Raw genomic sequence first — 15,738 nt, forward strand, 5'->3', positions numbered from 1 at the left:
CTAAGCACTGCAGCAAGTGCGTGGGGGGCCCTGGGGTGCCTCCAACAGGTCTGTGTCTGGGTGGCGGGGTCTCTGCCCTCTTCCTGCAAAAGACTTGCCCTAACTGCTTCCCCTGGTCTCCCCGGGGGAAGCGAAGAACAAGAACAAATATTGGAAAAAAGTAGAGCAAATGGAGCCGAGTAGATGGCCTGGAGACAGTCTGTGGTGGGACCGCTCTCTCTCTCTCTCTCTCTCTCTCTCTCCTGCTTTGGAATTTGGCAGAGGCCCCTGGTGAGGTGTGAAATGACTGAGTGACTGTGTCAGCAAGGACTATATAGGTCACTCCACTAGAGCTGGAGACCTGGATATTGTCAGACAGCCTCCTAGAAATTTGTCATTGCGCCCAGGCCACCTCCCTCCCACGCTTTATTGTGGCCAGCTAGATACAGGAAACCAAGTTTCTGACTAGAGAAGGCCCAGAGACATCCATGGGGAATGTGTTCCAGAGAGAGGAGCCTTGGCGTTCCCACAGCCCAGTGGGACAGGGCAGGTGTACGTCAGTGCTGAGGTGAGAGGAGCCACGCCTCACCCCTTCCTTTGGAAATGTGAATCCCAGCACACATTTTTGGGCGAAAGCAAATTACTCCAGAGGGCTGCCTTCTATTTAAGCTGTGCAGTCGGCCACATGCATAGTGGGAATGGAGAGACTCTGAGAACCCCCCACAACCCTCCTCCACCCCTGACGCAGGTATTTCCGTCTCCACATGGTCCTCGTCTGGCGCAACACGTCCAGCCCCTAACCTTCCCTGCTGATCCAGATCCTGAGACGGCCCAGGGCAGAAGGACAACGAGGACAAAGCTGAGAAATGAAAAGGAGGCTCGGGTCGGTCTCCCTCTTTCCCTCTAGAATTCTGCCCCCTTCACCTTCCCTTCTCAGTGTGCCGTCGTTCACGACCTTCGATCGACCTTCGATCATCGTCTCCATCGCCTGCTCCCCTGTCATCTGTTCTCGGCACAGCAGTCACCGCGATCTTTCTAAAGCCGAAGTCGGATTGCGCCACTCGCTCCAGCCTGAGTCCTCGAATGTCTTCCCAGCACAACTCGGGATAGAAATCTAAAGTCCTCACCCGGCCTACTTCCTGGCGCCTGGCTCTGTAATATCTGAGTCCTTTGCCTCCTTCACTCAGTTATAAATCAGGGTCTGGGTACCTCATTTCCTCGGCCTCTAACACCCTCGCCCCGCTCCTTCGAGTTTCTGTTCAGATACCACCTCCTCTGAAACGCTCTCCCGGACCATCCCATGCTAGTGTAATACTTATCCCTCCCCCCCCCCCGCATTATTTCACATACTTACCACGTGACAGTATGTTATATAATCATGTGTTTACGTGTTTATTGTCTGTCAATTAGAATCTAAAATCTCTGTGGGCACGGATTTTGGGTGGCTTGGTCAGTGCCCTATCCTAGCGTCTGGCACATAGTGGATGTTCAATTAAAATATGCTGAATGAATGAATGATTTGGTGAATGAATGTTCCAGGCCCACAGGTCCACGCCCTGTGAAAGCTCTGGTATACTTGATGATTGACAATTTAGGATAAAAGGTTTAATAATGATGTGGGATCAGGATTGAGCTGCAATGTGAGTTTGTACTTCTTAGACTGTTTTCTTTAAATATGATCAATCCTACCTTTTTCTCCCATCACAATGGAGGATCCCAGAGCAAAGGGTCAGTTTCTCTCCTTCCATTCTGTCTTTCCAAAACATTATGACTTGACTCTTCATGTAGTGACAGGGTACATCTTTGGTGCTGGTTGTCACAACCACACACACACACACACACACACACATACTCCACTCTCACACCAATAATGATAAAAACAATCACAGACTTTTATTGAGCTCTCATGGTGTACCAAGCACTATTCCAAACTTTTTACATATATTATCTCATCGAGATGACTTAACAACCCCATAAAGTAGGTACGAATTTAATCTCCACGTTCAAATGAGAAAACTGAGGTACAAAAGTGATGAAGTAACTTCCCGAAGTTCACACAGCCAGTAAGAGAAAAGGCCAAGCATCTCCGAGGTTTTGGAAAAGGTCTTGTATGAGCCACTATTCACAGACGGACTCACTCTCTCGCCCTCACGCCTGTCCAGATTTAGCTCAGATTGTTCAAAGCTCCGAAAGACCCCACACAGCCAAGGGCCCCGAACATGAAGGAACACTGTGCGGCAGCGAGAAAGAGCCTGAGTCTCCACACCTACCACGGGGGTGTGATTCCACTGACAGTGTAACCGGGCAGGTGACAAGGCGAGGATCTGCTCCCTCATCCACACTGTCAGGAACTCCACACCCCTCAGCTGACCGGCCCTCCCAGCCCAGTTCAAGGACGGTGTTTGCCTCACACCCTTGCTGAACGACCGCCCGGAGTCCGCCGAGCAATCGATTTCCTCCCCCTTCCTAGTTAGCTCAGCTCCATCTGGTAAGTAGGAGTCTAGATGCCCCACCTGACAGGTAGCACCTAAAAAAAAAAAAAAAATGCCTCTGGACAAAAAAAATTGCGGCATCTGCACTGCCAAGAAATGGAGAAGCCCTGGCCGCGTGTGGATGCCCCCCTCCAGCTGCGTTGGCAGCGGCCCCCGCGTGCGGCTTGCAGGCTTGCTGCTTCTCCCATAGGAATGACTGACGCTCGCGTTATTCCTATGAGACGCAGGGGGCCCTGCTCGCAGCAGGCCTCTGCTTCCTCCATCGCAGAGCCAGAGCAGAGGAAAAGGCCTGGGGGAGAGGGAGTGATGTCTCTCCGAGTAAGAGAGTGAGTAAAAAGATAAATGGAACTGATTTCCAAAGGGGTTTCACGGTGTCTGGGGAAGCAAGACTCCTGGGTTAGCGTTAAGGCTCTGAAACGTCAGTAATATGCTTCTCGTCAACCCGAACCTTCCCGTGGATGCACCAGATGCTTTCAGGGCTACCTCCGGGTCCCCTCCTCACAGCTAGACAGGCTCACCTTTTGCAGCACCAGAAACAAAGGCTGCCAGTACTCGAATGTCACGTGCAAAAGCTCCCGGTCGAAATGCGGACACGGAGGAGTTTGGAGGCGTACTTACAGTGCCAGTCTCAATGTGTGGACGAGATGCAGATGTGAGCCAGGAGAGGGAAGATGTTAGCTTAAGAAACCCTGAGCTGCTGCCCCAGTTGGCTCCCCAGGGGTGGATGGAAGCTGAGTCCAGACGGAGGTGTCCTTGTTTCTGTCCTGGGAGGTAGGAAACGCCGGCCCTTTGGACTGAGCATAGCCCCTTGTCACTGGATTGTCCAGGGTGGAGTCAGTCGTCTGTGCCTAGGGACTCTGCTCCACCAGACGGATCCTCTCCCGTTCAATGGCCTAGGGCATCGGTGAGTCCCTTGCTGAGCACCAGTGACCTGCGCGATGTTCGGAAATCACTACCTTTGTAAGTATCAGTCTCCTCGGCTGCCAAATGAGGACTGAAAAAATGATTTCTGAGGCCCTGTGCAGCTTCGATCTTCTGGAATTTAATAAGGGCCCACAGCAGAATATTATCGGGAAAGATCCTTTGCTCTTCCTGGAATGGTTGCTAGCAATTTTCACAAAAAATAAGGAATACTGTCCTCCATATACCTTGGCTCTTAAATTTTAATCAAATCTCTTGAACTAAGTACAATCGAAATATGTGATGGGGGAGGGGGCCGATTGCATATTAACTTCATTGTTACCCAGATACGTTCGCCATCCTTCATGAGGTGAGTGAATATCTTAGTGGTCAGCTTTAAAATTATTTGCTAACTAATCACTACTTGCCCAAGACTACGATAGGCACTTTGGAGAATGCATAAAACTAACATATTATCTCTATCTTTAGGAGAAAAAAAAAAGATGAATCTATAAAAAACTATTAGAAATTAATATGAGACATTTAGAGTCATAATCATACCATAATTTTTAAGGTTTAAGATCTGACGCCTGTTCATTTTGATGTTGACCAACTACAGAAGTCCAGTGGATGTGAAATCTTTAAAGCACCACTAAAAATGAGCAATATTATCTCCATTAAATTATATCACTAAAGACAAGTCATCACTGGCACCACACAAATGTAAATAGTACATTTACCTTAGCCCAATTATCAAACAAATTCTTCTTAGGGAAAATCTGATCCTTCTTGATAGGGTAACCTAAACTTGGCCATTCCAGTATCAACATTACATAGACTTCAGACTTCGGCACATCCGCCCTCTGGGTCGAACTGGCTCCATAATCTGCAAAATGAAAAAGTAAGGTTCCTTCTTGAAAAATTACTAAGGATTTCAGGCAGCAAAACAGAGCATTAAAACAATCACAGGCCTTTCTGAGCCCAGGGCCCTCTGCGCAGATCACATGCCCACACTTACCCTGTCCACAGATGAGCCGGAATTAACTGTGCCTGACCTGTACCCAGCGCTTGCTCATCTAGTCCTCAGAAAACCCTTAGGAGGGAAGCACTATTATTTTCTCCCTATAATGAGGAACCTGGGGCCCAGGAAAGTTAAGCGTCTTGCCCATGGATGCATGGACATGAAGTAGAGCCAGGATCTGAACCAAGGCCGACTGGGTCCAGGTTCTACTACATCCTTACACTACCCCACCTCGAACAATCGTTCTCCAGAACTGAGTCTGAAAATGATACTAATAGATTCCCACCTGCAGAGTCTTAATTTTCTTCTCTCGTAAGACAAACACTGGGCTTGAGTTAACTCTGAGGTTGTCACAGTTCCAGAGACATGCAATGACTGGGGACATTGGGTTTTTTGCGTGTGTGCCACTGGACGGATGTGGGCAAAGCAGTATACAGTTTAAGTGCAGGAAGCTGGGAGCCACTTTGTTATTAGCCCCCATATGTTATTAAAACCTTAAAACTGAAGACCACTGAAGTCTGACAACTAAGGCTCTAGGTAAAAGTGACTGAGATTAGAATGTCCACCAGGCTCCAATTATGGAAAACAAGTCTTATCCTGGAAGGACTGGGTCTCTGGGCAGAACTGGGTTTGCCTGCAATAACTCTGACCTCTAGGTCAAGGTTGTGTCCTTGCTACCAGGAAAATGCCGTAGGAGGAACCTCCAGGCTGAAAGCGAAGAGCACTGTTCCTGCATAAGACTCATGGAGCTTTTTTTCTTTTTGTAGCTGGAGGGTCCCCATGCTCAGACCTCAGGGTTCTGAGTACGAAGTCTGGGGTAGAGCCCAGGAATCTGACGTTTTAACCAGCCCTCCAGGAGTTCTGATGTAGGCGGTTCATTCTTTGGGAAACGTCCTCCATAAAACGATGGACCATTGCCAGGGGAGAGTCGGCGAGCTGCACTGCCACTTCTAGGAGAGTCTGAGCAAGTGAATGACACACCCAAAGAATGAGGGAACGCCCCCCGAGACTCGCAAGTGGATGGACGGTAGATCCCAAGGCCAACGTCGTTTTTCGTTTTGTTTTGTTTTCGTTTTTGTTTTACTTTGACTAGTAATCTTAATATATACATATATTTTATTGGAAAATAAGTCATGCCCCGCACCATGACTTGCCATCCACGAAACGACAAGGCTTTCACGGGCAACGTTTTTTTCCCCGTAGTGGCTTTCGGGACCCTTCAGGACATCTCGTTCTCTAACTCCTCATTGCTCTAAAGGGCATCCGGCTTCCAGGGCTCTGATCGTGAGGAGAATCCTTTTTCTCAGAACGAAGGAGAGTCATCAGGCGTCGCTGCTGAGACGGACCTTCGGGAGCAGTCGGCTCAGCACTTTCACTCCATGAACCGAGGAGGCCAAACGGCCTGCTGGTGGCGCAGAGTGGGGCCCACTCTCACGGGCACAACGGAGGCCACGTGAGCTGGCCCCACACACTCACGGGATGTCCCTTCTCCCTGCAGCATCACGTCGCGCCAAGTGAGCTGACATTGCAGGGTACGTCTAGACTCTCTTCACTGGATTTCCCATTAAAGAGATGCTGAAACGATTTTTTTTTTAAATATAAACCTTTGGGAATGAATGGATATATCATATAGCAAAAACACAGCAAAGGGGCCGGAAAAATCCACTGTGCACGTATTTTTTAAAAGTTATAAATAAACAGGGTGGTCAGAAACCAGATTAAACTTCCAAGTTGCAAATGGGAAGTGGAAGATAAAAGACCTGACCTCCTCCTAACCATGGCTCTGGCTCAGCCGCGTGGTCTGCTCAAATCGTGGATTGTGGACGTCCAGAATGAGAAAGATCTTAGAGGTCAGAGAGTGTCTAGGCCAACTTCTCACCTTTGGAGGTGATGAAACCGAGGCTCGAAGAAATGAGGACACATGCCTGAGGTCACACAGCTCGTGTCTGTTAATCAACCTGGGCTCTTCTTCCAGCCACCGAAGGAACCACAGTGGATGGATGATTTGGTCTCAGGCAAAGAAAACTTATTACCTAAGCATTCGATATCTTTTCTGTATGGTATAAAAATCTCAAACAGATCACCCAGTAGGGAGATGTAATCACAGTTTTTAATGAACATAAAGTCTCTGTGCTTTTTTTTTTTTTTTTTGGTTATATTACTTACTTCTATACGGTGTAAATCAATTAGCCGAAATGGGCTTGTGAGCGCAGAGTGGCGGTCAGTCACTGGACAGATAATTGCTCTGTTGCTGAGATTAACACCTTATCATGCTATTAGGACCGCTTATGAATCTTGTGGTCCTGATGAAGCCTACAATTTAGGGACTATCCATTCCAGCTGTCTCCATTTCTGGAGCCTCCTACATGCAAACAATTGTTGCACTAAGTGCTGCATTTAATTAAAGGCCCTTCCCATGTCATGGCGATAGTCATAGGAAAGACAAGACACTTCATTCGTGTTTTTTTTTTTTTTAATACCTCCTGCTGGTGATTAGTTAGCTTTAAAGCAATCAAGATTAAAGTCAGGGGGGCCACCAAAGAGGGACAAGATATTAATGACTTTAAATTGGAAATTGCAAAGTACGCACTAACCTCTCTCTACTTTTATGAGTTAAGTAAAAAGTCGCAAATGAGAAATGCCACCCCGTGTTTCTTCTAACTTTTAAGGATCATTTTCATCAAAGCTTGGTGTTTCTCTGCTCTTCCTCAAAGTCCGATCGGGCATCTCACCCAAATTGTCTTTAACGCCAAGATTCTGATGTGAGAGGCCAGAAAACGATGATGGATGAGACAGGCTGGGCAAAGCACGGACGGAGGCATTCAGTGTGGTTGTGATATCAGAGGGATCCATCTACAGTGTAGCTCTGATTCTATTTTAACAAAGGGAAGGTTTTCCTGGGACAGTTTTTACTGGAATAGGAGACAGCCAAAAAAAAAAAGAGAGACCCACCAAACAAGCAACAAATAATTTTACCATTACCAGGTAGTATGTGTTAATTGCTCAGTTTATATACTCAGAATGACATACCATTAGAGACTGTGTATGCATTGTAACTAGAGCATTAATAAATTTAAAATGTGCCTATTAGGATGACAGCTTTGGAGGTGCAAAGGAATAACAGTTATCACTTGGCAGAAGCCGCTCTCACCCCATCTGCCGAGACTTTGCATACATTTTCAGCTTCCTGAGCAATGATTAGGCCTGTCAGAACCTCTTTAACCTTCTAACTGCTGGTCCCCACTGGCCGTAATTAGAGACTAATGAATTCAGAAGATGGAGGCCGTGAGGAAAACTGCCTTGACAGTTTGTGTACAAATTAAGCCCCAATTACTTCATGCATCTTTTGCATCGCTGATACAAGTCTCTGTTATTATTTTTGAATACGGTCATTTTAGCAGAAACGAAGAACTTGGCTAATGTATTTTGTCATTTTTATGGCTCGTCATAAAGAAAAAACATACTGGGCGGGTCATGAATATGTGAAATAAACTATGGCAGATTATAAAAAGAAATTAATTTCCCTCTTGGGAATACCCTACCACCTTTTTATCCCTCCTGCTGGATATACTTATTAATATGGTTGTTGTTATTCAGATAATATCTGCTGTCCAAGGAGCCTGACTAACTAGCAGGTTATTTGGTTTAGGTTGGGACCCCGGGTAAGGGGCATTTGGAAGGGAGATGCTCTTTATTGATAGAAACCACTCAGAGCACGCTGGCACAAACCTCTGTTCTCTGCCTTCACCCGTCCCTCCACTTTCTATGACCATAGCAAAAGTTTATAACTCCGGGAGGTATGACTTTTAAACCGCAATACTGAGGTCCAACGTTGCATTCCCGTAACAACTCCTGAATTGATATTTCATCTTGTTTCAGTCCCCACTGGTCGGCACCATCAGATCTTCAGTCTGAGTCATTTGGGGAACCCCTTACATAAGGAGGCAGTGTGTTGCCAGTTAAGCACTAAGTATTGAGTGTGGGGGGCGGGGTGGAGGTGTTGCTATGACTCCATCACAGAGGTACTTGGCCTTTCTGGGCCACAATTTCCCATTCTGAGGTTCTATGACTCTGACACACAGCTCCAAACTGTATCATTTAGTCTTCTTTTTTCGGTTCAGCTTAACTGGCAACACACTACCTCCTTATGTAATCACATCTTCATGGCAATGGCCTAGAAGTGAACTTTGAGAAGTGATTCCGTGGGCCAGGGCCAGGAAACTGAATGCCATGGCTATCCGCTGATACCCACTGATATCCAGGGCACTGGGTTCTTATACAGTCTCCAGTAAGCCCGAAGCAGTACCTTCATTCTCCCTCAAGGAAATTACAAATGCTGATCCCTACTCCCATCCGGGATCATTCCTTCACTCGTTAGACTGACATTTACTAGGCTTCTAATAGCCCTCAACCACCGATGACATCCTGAAGTCATGTCCCCTCCATGCTATTTGGAAGGGCCTCTCGTAGCATCTGCCTCTGACATTTCCACACTCCTTCAACATAGGATCTCTCTATTTCAGAGGAGATTCTATGGCTTTTAGAAACATGGAGTTAATTTACATGGAAGCAGGATAAAACAACTTAGGGTCAAACAAACAAACAAAACGCAGGAGCAAATAGAATAACAGAGCCAGAACATGCCAAACACATAGGAGCCAACAAGAAAATGAAAAATGAAAAGCATTAAAAAATAGTATAAGCAGAGCTAAAGGATATGAAGTCTAGCATAAGTGCAGACACGCCCCCCACACTTGGATTGGCAGGGTCAACCAAGACGTCAATTTTCGCCCAAATTGTTTTATAAATATAACACAATTTCAGTCAAATTCCACTTTTTAAACAAATTTTTGGATGAATTGCTTGGCAATAATTTTCTCATCTTAGTGTAAAGGAATGTCTATGGAGAAATAATGAAGATATACACACTGACAGTTAAATGTATTACTAGCCAGGGATCTATTAACAGAGACCCTACATCCTCCTCCCCTGTTTCCCCATCTCTCCCTTCTCCTTCCAACTGAGGTTGTAAGCTAAGGTGAAACTGCCCCTCACACTTAACCTAGCAGCAGTATTTTTCAAACTTTTCTAGCCATGGCCCATGCACAGAAGTAGGATTTATATCAGGACACATAAATATTATTGAAGCAAAAGTTTCATAAATAATACTTATCCTTACTACATGTGACTCACATTTATATTGTTTATTCTATTTTATTCTATTATGTGCAACTCTATTTGGTTAAGAAATAATATGCGGCCAGAACTCTCTTAATTGATTGCACGGCTCCCTAATGTGTCAGGACCCACAGTTTTAAAAACACTGTCCTTGGGGCATCTGCTCTGCTTCCTTGTCCTCGAAGGCCATCTCGTGACCAAGAGCATCTTGCCGGCCACGCCGCAGCCCTTTGGGTGGCCGATCTGACTCACTTCGCTTAAATGTGAGATTTAAATACGAGAAAGTGCTTCCTTTAGATTTCCTTCTAGCCTGAGAACGGAGACAAGTAAATCTTGACTGGGAAACAAGGCAAGGGAAGTGGAATTTATGGTTTGGCTTTTTATATATAATGATGATTATGATTAAATGAAGCTCTCAACCGCTGGGCGCAGGGAGCCTCGGGCGAGCTCATCTCATCCACTTGGTAGGCCCCTTCGGCTCTGCTCTTCCATCAGGCCAGTTTCCCAAACAATAGAAGGGGAATTTAAGAACATACTGAACATCATTGCGTGGAAGACGGTAACCTTTTAATGCAAGATATTTGTTTTTAACTGCATAGAACTAAAGTACTTTCTAAAAAAAAAAAAAAAAAGTTCAAGCTACAACTCTGTTCTCTTCTATAAAAATTTAAAATCACATTGATTACCCATCTGGCGTATCTCCTAATTATGCATCTCTCAGTGAACTAATACTCCCTTCAGAAGCAAAACAGTAAACATACAAAGGAAAACATGATTAATAATTTCTTTTTGTTCTGCTTTTCAGGACAATTCCCTGCTCATTCATGCTCTCCACTGAAAATGTTTCATAACCATACCCAGACAGATATGATAAACTGTCCCCTGGTTATTTGCTTAACAGGAAGGGAGAGACCTAGGCAAAATTCACTTTCCAGCAGAAAGGCATTGATAGAGCAGGAACCCTGTACTGGTTTTTATCTTTACAGGTGTGTGTGTGTGTGTGTGTGTGTGTGTGTGTGTGTTTAAACTTGTTTTACTGAGTTAACTTTTACCTCTATTCTATCATATATCTAGCAAGTCCAGTTTTGCCTCTACAAATCAGTTTTCTGGACAGTCAGGTGAATGTGTCTGATGAAATAAGACACATTTCTTACACTTGAGACAAAATGCTATTTTTTAAGGAGCTGAATCATATTAGACTTATTATTCCAGAATATCTGATATCTTATAAGACAAATTTTATACACTAGGTCAAAATCGAATGGAATACCCGGTGAATTGCCAGTAATTTATCTTTAATGTTTTTTTATCATTTTCTTTATGCCTTTGTCCCCTTTCAGCTCCCTTTCTTCACCAACAGCTTAAGGAACCTACACTTTCTCTCATCAAAAGGGAAGTCATCAGTTCCCCAGTATAAGTTAATTTTATATGGAATTTCTATTATGACAATTTAAAAATGTAATGCATTCCTTCATGAAGTACATGAAGAGAACAGACTATGGCTTACACAATTAGTTTTCCACTCAATAGCCATATCTATATTCTTCCTTGAGACTAGAACCCCAAAATTCTCTGGAAGGCAGTATGGCTCGCTAAATATTTGTTTTCCCAGAATCCTTTCCAGCTTGGGGTGACCATGTGACATATTTCAGGCCAACCTAAACAGAAATCTCCTGGAATTGTCCAGGAAAGCTTTAGTTTTCTTGATTTTGGGGAACAGATATGACTGGCACTGACCTTTTATCTTCTTCTTGCCCTGAGCAAAAATGTGATGTCTGGAGCTGAAGCAGCCTTCTTTTGACCATGAGGCAAAAAGTAAGAAAATCATAAAGACATTGGCCCTGAGCTCTCTGAGCCACTGAACCAACAATACTGGCAGCCCACTACCTTCAGACTTCCAGTTTATGAGAAAAATAAAACCATATTTGTTTAAGCCAGTGTTAGTTGGGTATGCTGTTTTATGCATCACAAGATGCATGAAAAATTATACATTAAGTTCCATAGTCCAAAAACTCTGCGGGGGTGCCTCGAGGCCTAGTATGGAGAACACAGCAAAGGCTAAGCTGGCAGGAGGTGTGCCCCCACACTAATGGCACCTGACTTTCCCTCACTAGTTCACCTTTTATCTTACATATTGAAATTATAAGTTAGAATTCATTTGAGAAAAGTAAATTCTTCTGTTTAAGGCTCTATGTTTAAAACCACTGAATTAGACACTTTTCCATTGGAAAATTTGTTGGCTTTATTTTGGAAAGAAGCCCAAAGAAACGAATCCTTATTAATGGAATTTTAGCAACATGATGCCTATAAGAGGAAGGCATTTTGATAAGGAAAAACTCGTCTGGATCCTCTCTGATCACAACACTTTCTCTGTCTCTCCACATGGCTTGTTCTGAGTTCCAACCTGACGTCATCTATTTGTTTCCAACTAAGTTGGTTGGTTACATGTACTCAACAATGCAAAGGGGGCCCACACAATCCTGCATCCTTGCTGAAATCCAGGGATCCCAGCCTGTGTGGGAGGGACATGGGGAGACCTAAGGAATGTTTTTAAGTTAATAACAGAAACTTCATAAGAGAAGAAGCTGCACAGAGGTGGGAGGCAGGGATCTGCTTTCTCATCCCTCTGCTCCAGGGACGCTGGCCCTGGAGCAGGGCTGGAATTGTTGCGAAGTCTTGAGACCAACATTCCGATGACTTTCCTTCTGTGCTGAAAGGGCTCGAGGCATAGTTTATGAAATGTTCACGGCCCACAATAGTTTGCATACCCTAAATTTTGGTGTTCACACTTGCATTTCAAATTCCTCGTGGGTGCTCACAAGTTAAAACAAAAACTCGTTTGAGAATGGTAATAATGCCCGTCCACCCAGACTCACCTCTCACTTGTACCTTAAAACCTCATCCCTCCCGCAGGGCCAAAGTTATTTCACTCGCCACACTTCCACACTCCTCATACATTCAGTATCTTAGAGTACAGGCTTTAGAACTAGAGAGATTTGGGTTTCATCCCAGGTCAGCCACTTATAGTCTGAGTGACCTTGGGCTAGTCATTTAACTTCTCTGTGCTTCAGTTTCCTCATGCCTAAACCAGGTATAAGAACAGTAGCTACCGGGCAGGACTGTTCAGAGACTTAAAGAATTTAAAATATGCAAAGCGCCTAGAACAGTTCCTGGAACATACTAAGTGCTAAATGAGTATTAGCTGTTATTGTCGTTACCAAGTTTCGTCTCCTCATTGATAAGTAGGCATAATAATGCCCCATACAATTAGCTCTTAGCAAAGAGACAATGACTTGACACAACTGTTGTTGCTTGTGCAATATCCCCCGCTGGGAATGCTTCTTGCCTGGGCTCTGCCTACCCAGAGCTTCAAAGCACCTTAGATCCCACCATATTCAAATTTTGTTTTTAAAAACTTCTCCAGCCTCAGTAGTCTGCCCTGTTTTCTCTTATTACAAATAACTACGACTATTAATATTGATGCCTTACAAGTTAGAACCAAATCATAAGGGTTTTTAAAAATTGTTCTTTATTGCTTCAATTTTCTATTAAAACTTTAAGCTTCCGATGTGCAAGATTTCATTCCTCCACACTTCTTTTTGTTTGTTTGTTTGTTTGTTTGTTTGTTTGTTTATTGGGGTAACATCGATTAATACAGTTATATAATTTTCAGGTATACATTATAATTTGACATCTATATATTCTATTGTGTGATTACTACCCAAAGTCCAGTTTCCTTCAGCTACCATATATTTGATCTCCTTTACCCAGTTCACCCTCCCTCAAACTCCTTATATTTGACCCTCTTTACCCTATCTGCCACTTCCCCTTCCCCCACTCCCTACCCTCTGGCAACCACTAGTCCATTGTCCATGTCCCTGAGTCACTGTTTGTTTGTCCTGTTCATTTGTTGCTTTTAGGTTTATAACCCACATGCAAGTGATATGTGATTTTCAACCTTTTCATTCTGGCTTATTTCACTTAGCATGATTATTTCGAGTTCCATCCAGGTTGTCGCAAACAGCAGTATTTCATCTCTTCTTATGGGTGAGTGATATTCCATTGTATATATGTACCACAACTTCTTTAGCCAATCATCTATCGTAGGACACTTCAGTTGCTTCCATGTCCTGGCCACTGTGAATAATGCTGCTATGAACATTGATGTGCAAATATCTTTTCAGATATGGGTTTTCAGGTCTTTGGGGTAAATACTCAGTAAAGGGATTGCTGGGTCATATGGAAGATCAATTTTTAGTTTTTTGAGGAAACTCCATAGTGTTTTCCACAGTGGCTGTACCAATTTGCAGTCCCATCAGCAGTGTATGAGGGTTCCTTTTTCTCTGTATCCTCTCCAACATTTGTTATTACTTGCTCTGTTGATCATAGCTATTCTAACAGGTGTGAGATGGTACCTCATTGTGTCTACACTTCTTAATACATGTTAGTATGTTGCCCAATGCTGGGCACATGGGAAGTGCTTAATAAATATTAGTTGAGTGCTGTAATCATCTGGACTCTAGTTCTTATTTTATATCTGTGTATAGAGTTTCTTTCAAAGCAGGTTATATCTGTAGTCCAGGAAACTACTGGAAAAAGCATCCACATGATCTCACCTAAACTAGAATTGGGCATAAACCCAGTATCAGAGAAAACTTGGAAAGGATTTCCTCCCTCTGTAATGCTAGGGGGAGAAAGGCTTTATACTCCTTGAAACAAACAAACAAACAAACAAACAAACAAACAAAATGGAAAAGAATGAGGCAACATCTTGATTTTTTTTTCCCATCAATTGAAATCCTCTCTTCCCCTAGGCCTACTATGGCCAAATTTAAGAAACAGATGCTTTAAAAAAAATCTCCCTGGAGTCAGTGTGGCTGTTTATCCAATTTCACCCTGCCATCCAGACTCATGTTATGTCCGAGAGTCCAAACAACGAGTTGGAACGTACACACTTCAGCCTGCGGAAGCGTTCAAGGAGGGCTGAGATGGCCCCACGTCAGGGATGCTGAAGACAACATCTTGCCTTCATGAGAAGTGGGGCAGGAGCAATTCATTTCCTCCTAAGAGAAGAAATTCTTAGCTCAGTCAGGATCCATAATCCTTGGAGCCCTACTATTTTCTGAGTGAAAACATCGTCTTTGGGCTATCCCTCTCTGCTTCTATCACCTGTCTATGGTCCTCCAACACAAAAAGTAATGTTTCACTTTTTCTAAACTCGATAGGTCCACACAGCTGTTCCACGTTGATCAATTCTATGCATCTCTTTCTGATTCTCCTGCTGAGTTTGTATATTTTGATGGTCACATGAGCTGTGATTAATTGCATCAATGCAGATGATAGCTCTAGTTTAGTGATCCTCGAATCTAGGAAGTTTGCCTATTTCAACTTCTTTCCTTCAACATTACCCTGATAAATCGTATGTGAAACATCAAGAGTGTGGGAGAGATGCCTCTTAATGCAATTTACAACATCTCAGAAGCGAGCGTTGAAAGCCCAGCTCTGACTGCAACATCTGCTCTCAACAAGGGCATCGAGGGACCTGCCATCAGATTTTTTTGTCTTAAGGATGATCACCATGTATGTTCACAAATAAAAACATGAAGCGTTCTGACAGCCAAGCAAACCATGAAGAATTGAACCTCATGAGTAGGAAAACACACCGCTACGTCCTTGCCGCGATTCATTTGAAGAAACGCCTTCATTCAGAGCCTTTTCACTTCCTTCCTCAGACCGCCTTTCCAACCCCCATCAGGTTTATCCCTCATGGACATGTTTCTGTACAAGGACATGACTCCATCTGGAGAGGGAATCGTCCGATTTGGAAGGAATTAGTTTAGTAATGATAAAAGCAGACTTTTCCAGTAAACATATTCGAGCAGTGTGTTCAGTAGCAATGAAAGTTTATAAAGTAAACCAGCATCTCCCTAGGAGTTTGCAGTGACTCTCCAATGCCTTCCCAACAAACCCCTTGGGATTTCAGTCCCTCTAGTCTCTTTTCTACTTAGTACATCACTGCTACAATTCACTGGGCTCCAGACAATCTAGACCAGCCTGTTCTGCCTGATCATTTTCATTCTCATGTTCTTTCCTCACTGTTTTCCTGATGTCAGTCTTCACACTGCAAATGCTCTCTCCACCCCACCACTGACCAGAATCCTACCTTGC

At 44.0% G+C, this 15,738-nt stretch overlaps 1 long non-coding RNA gene across 5 annotated transcripts in view; it reads right to left on the minus strand.

The window, feature by feature from the left end:
* Positions 1 to 3,107: 3,107 nt before the first annotated feature.
* LOC107521628 overlaps positions 3,108 to 15,738 on the minus strand; it is a 139,220-nt gene continuing 126,589 nt past the window's right edge. For 4 of the 5 annotated variants that reach the window (XR_004955116.1, XR_004955113.1, XR_004955112.1 and 1 more), the window contains one exon: positions 3,108 to 4,257. This is a non-coding gene — a long non-coding RNA (uncharacterized LOC107521628). Of the gene's footprint in view, positions 4,258 to 13,905; positions 14,634 to 15,738 lie in introns of those variants that run through there. The other variant, XR_004955114.1, reaches the window with a different exon arrangement.

The sequence above is a fragment of the Rousettus aegyptiacus genome, unplaced genomic scaffold (genome assembly GCF_014176215.1).
Source record: "Rousettus aegyptiacus isolate mRouAeg1 unplaced genomic scaffold, mRouAeg1.p scaffold_m13_p_17, whole genome shotgun sequence".
In the NCBI taxonomy this organism is placed as follows: Eukaryota; Metazoa; Chordata; class Mammalia; order Chiroptera; family Pteropodidae; genus Rousettus; species Rousettus aegyptiacus.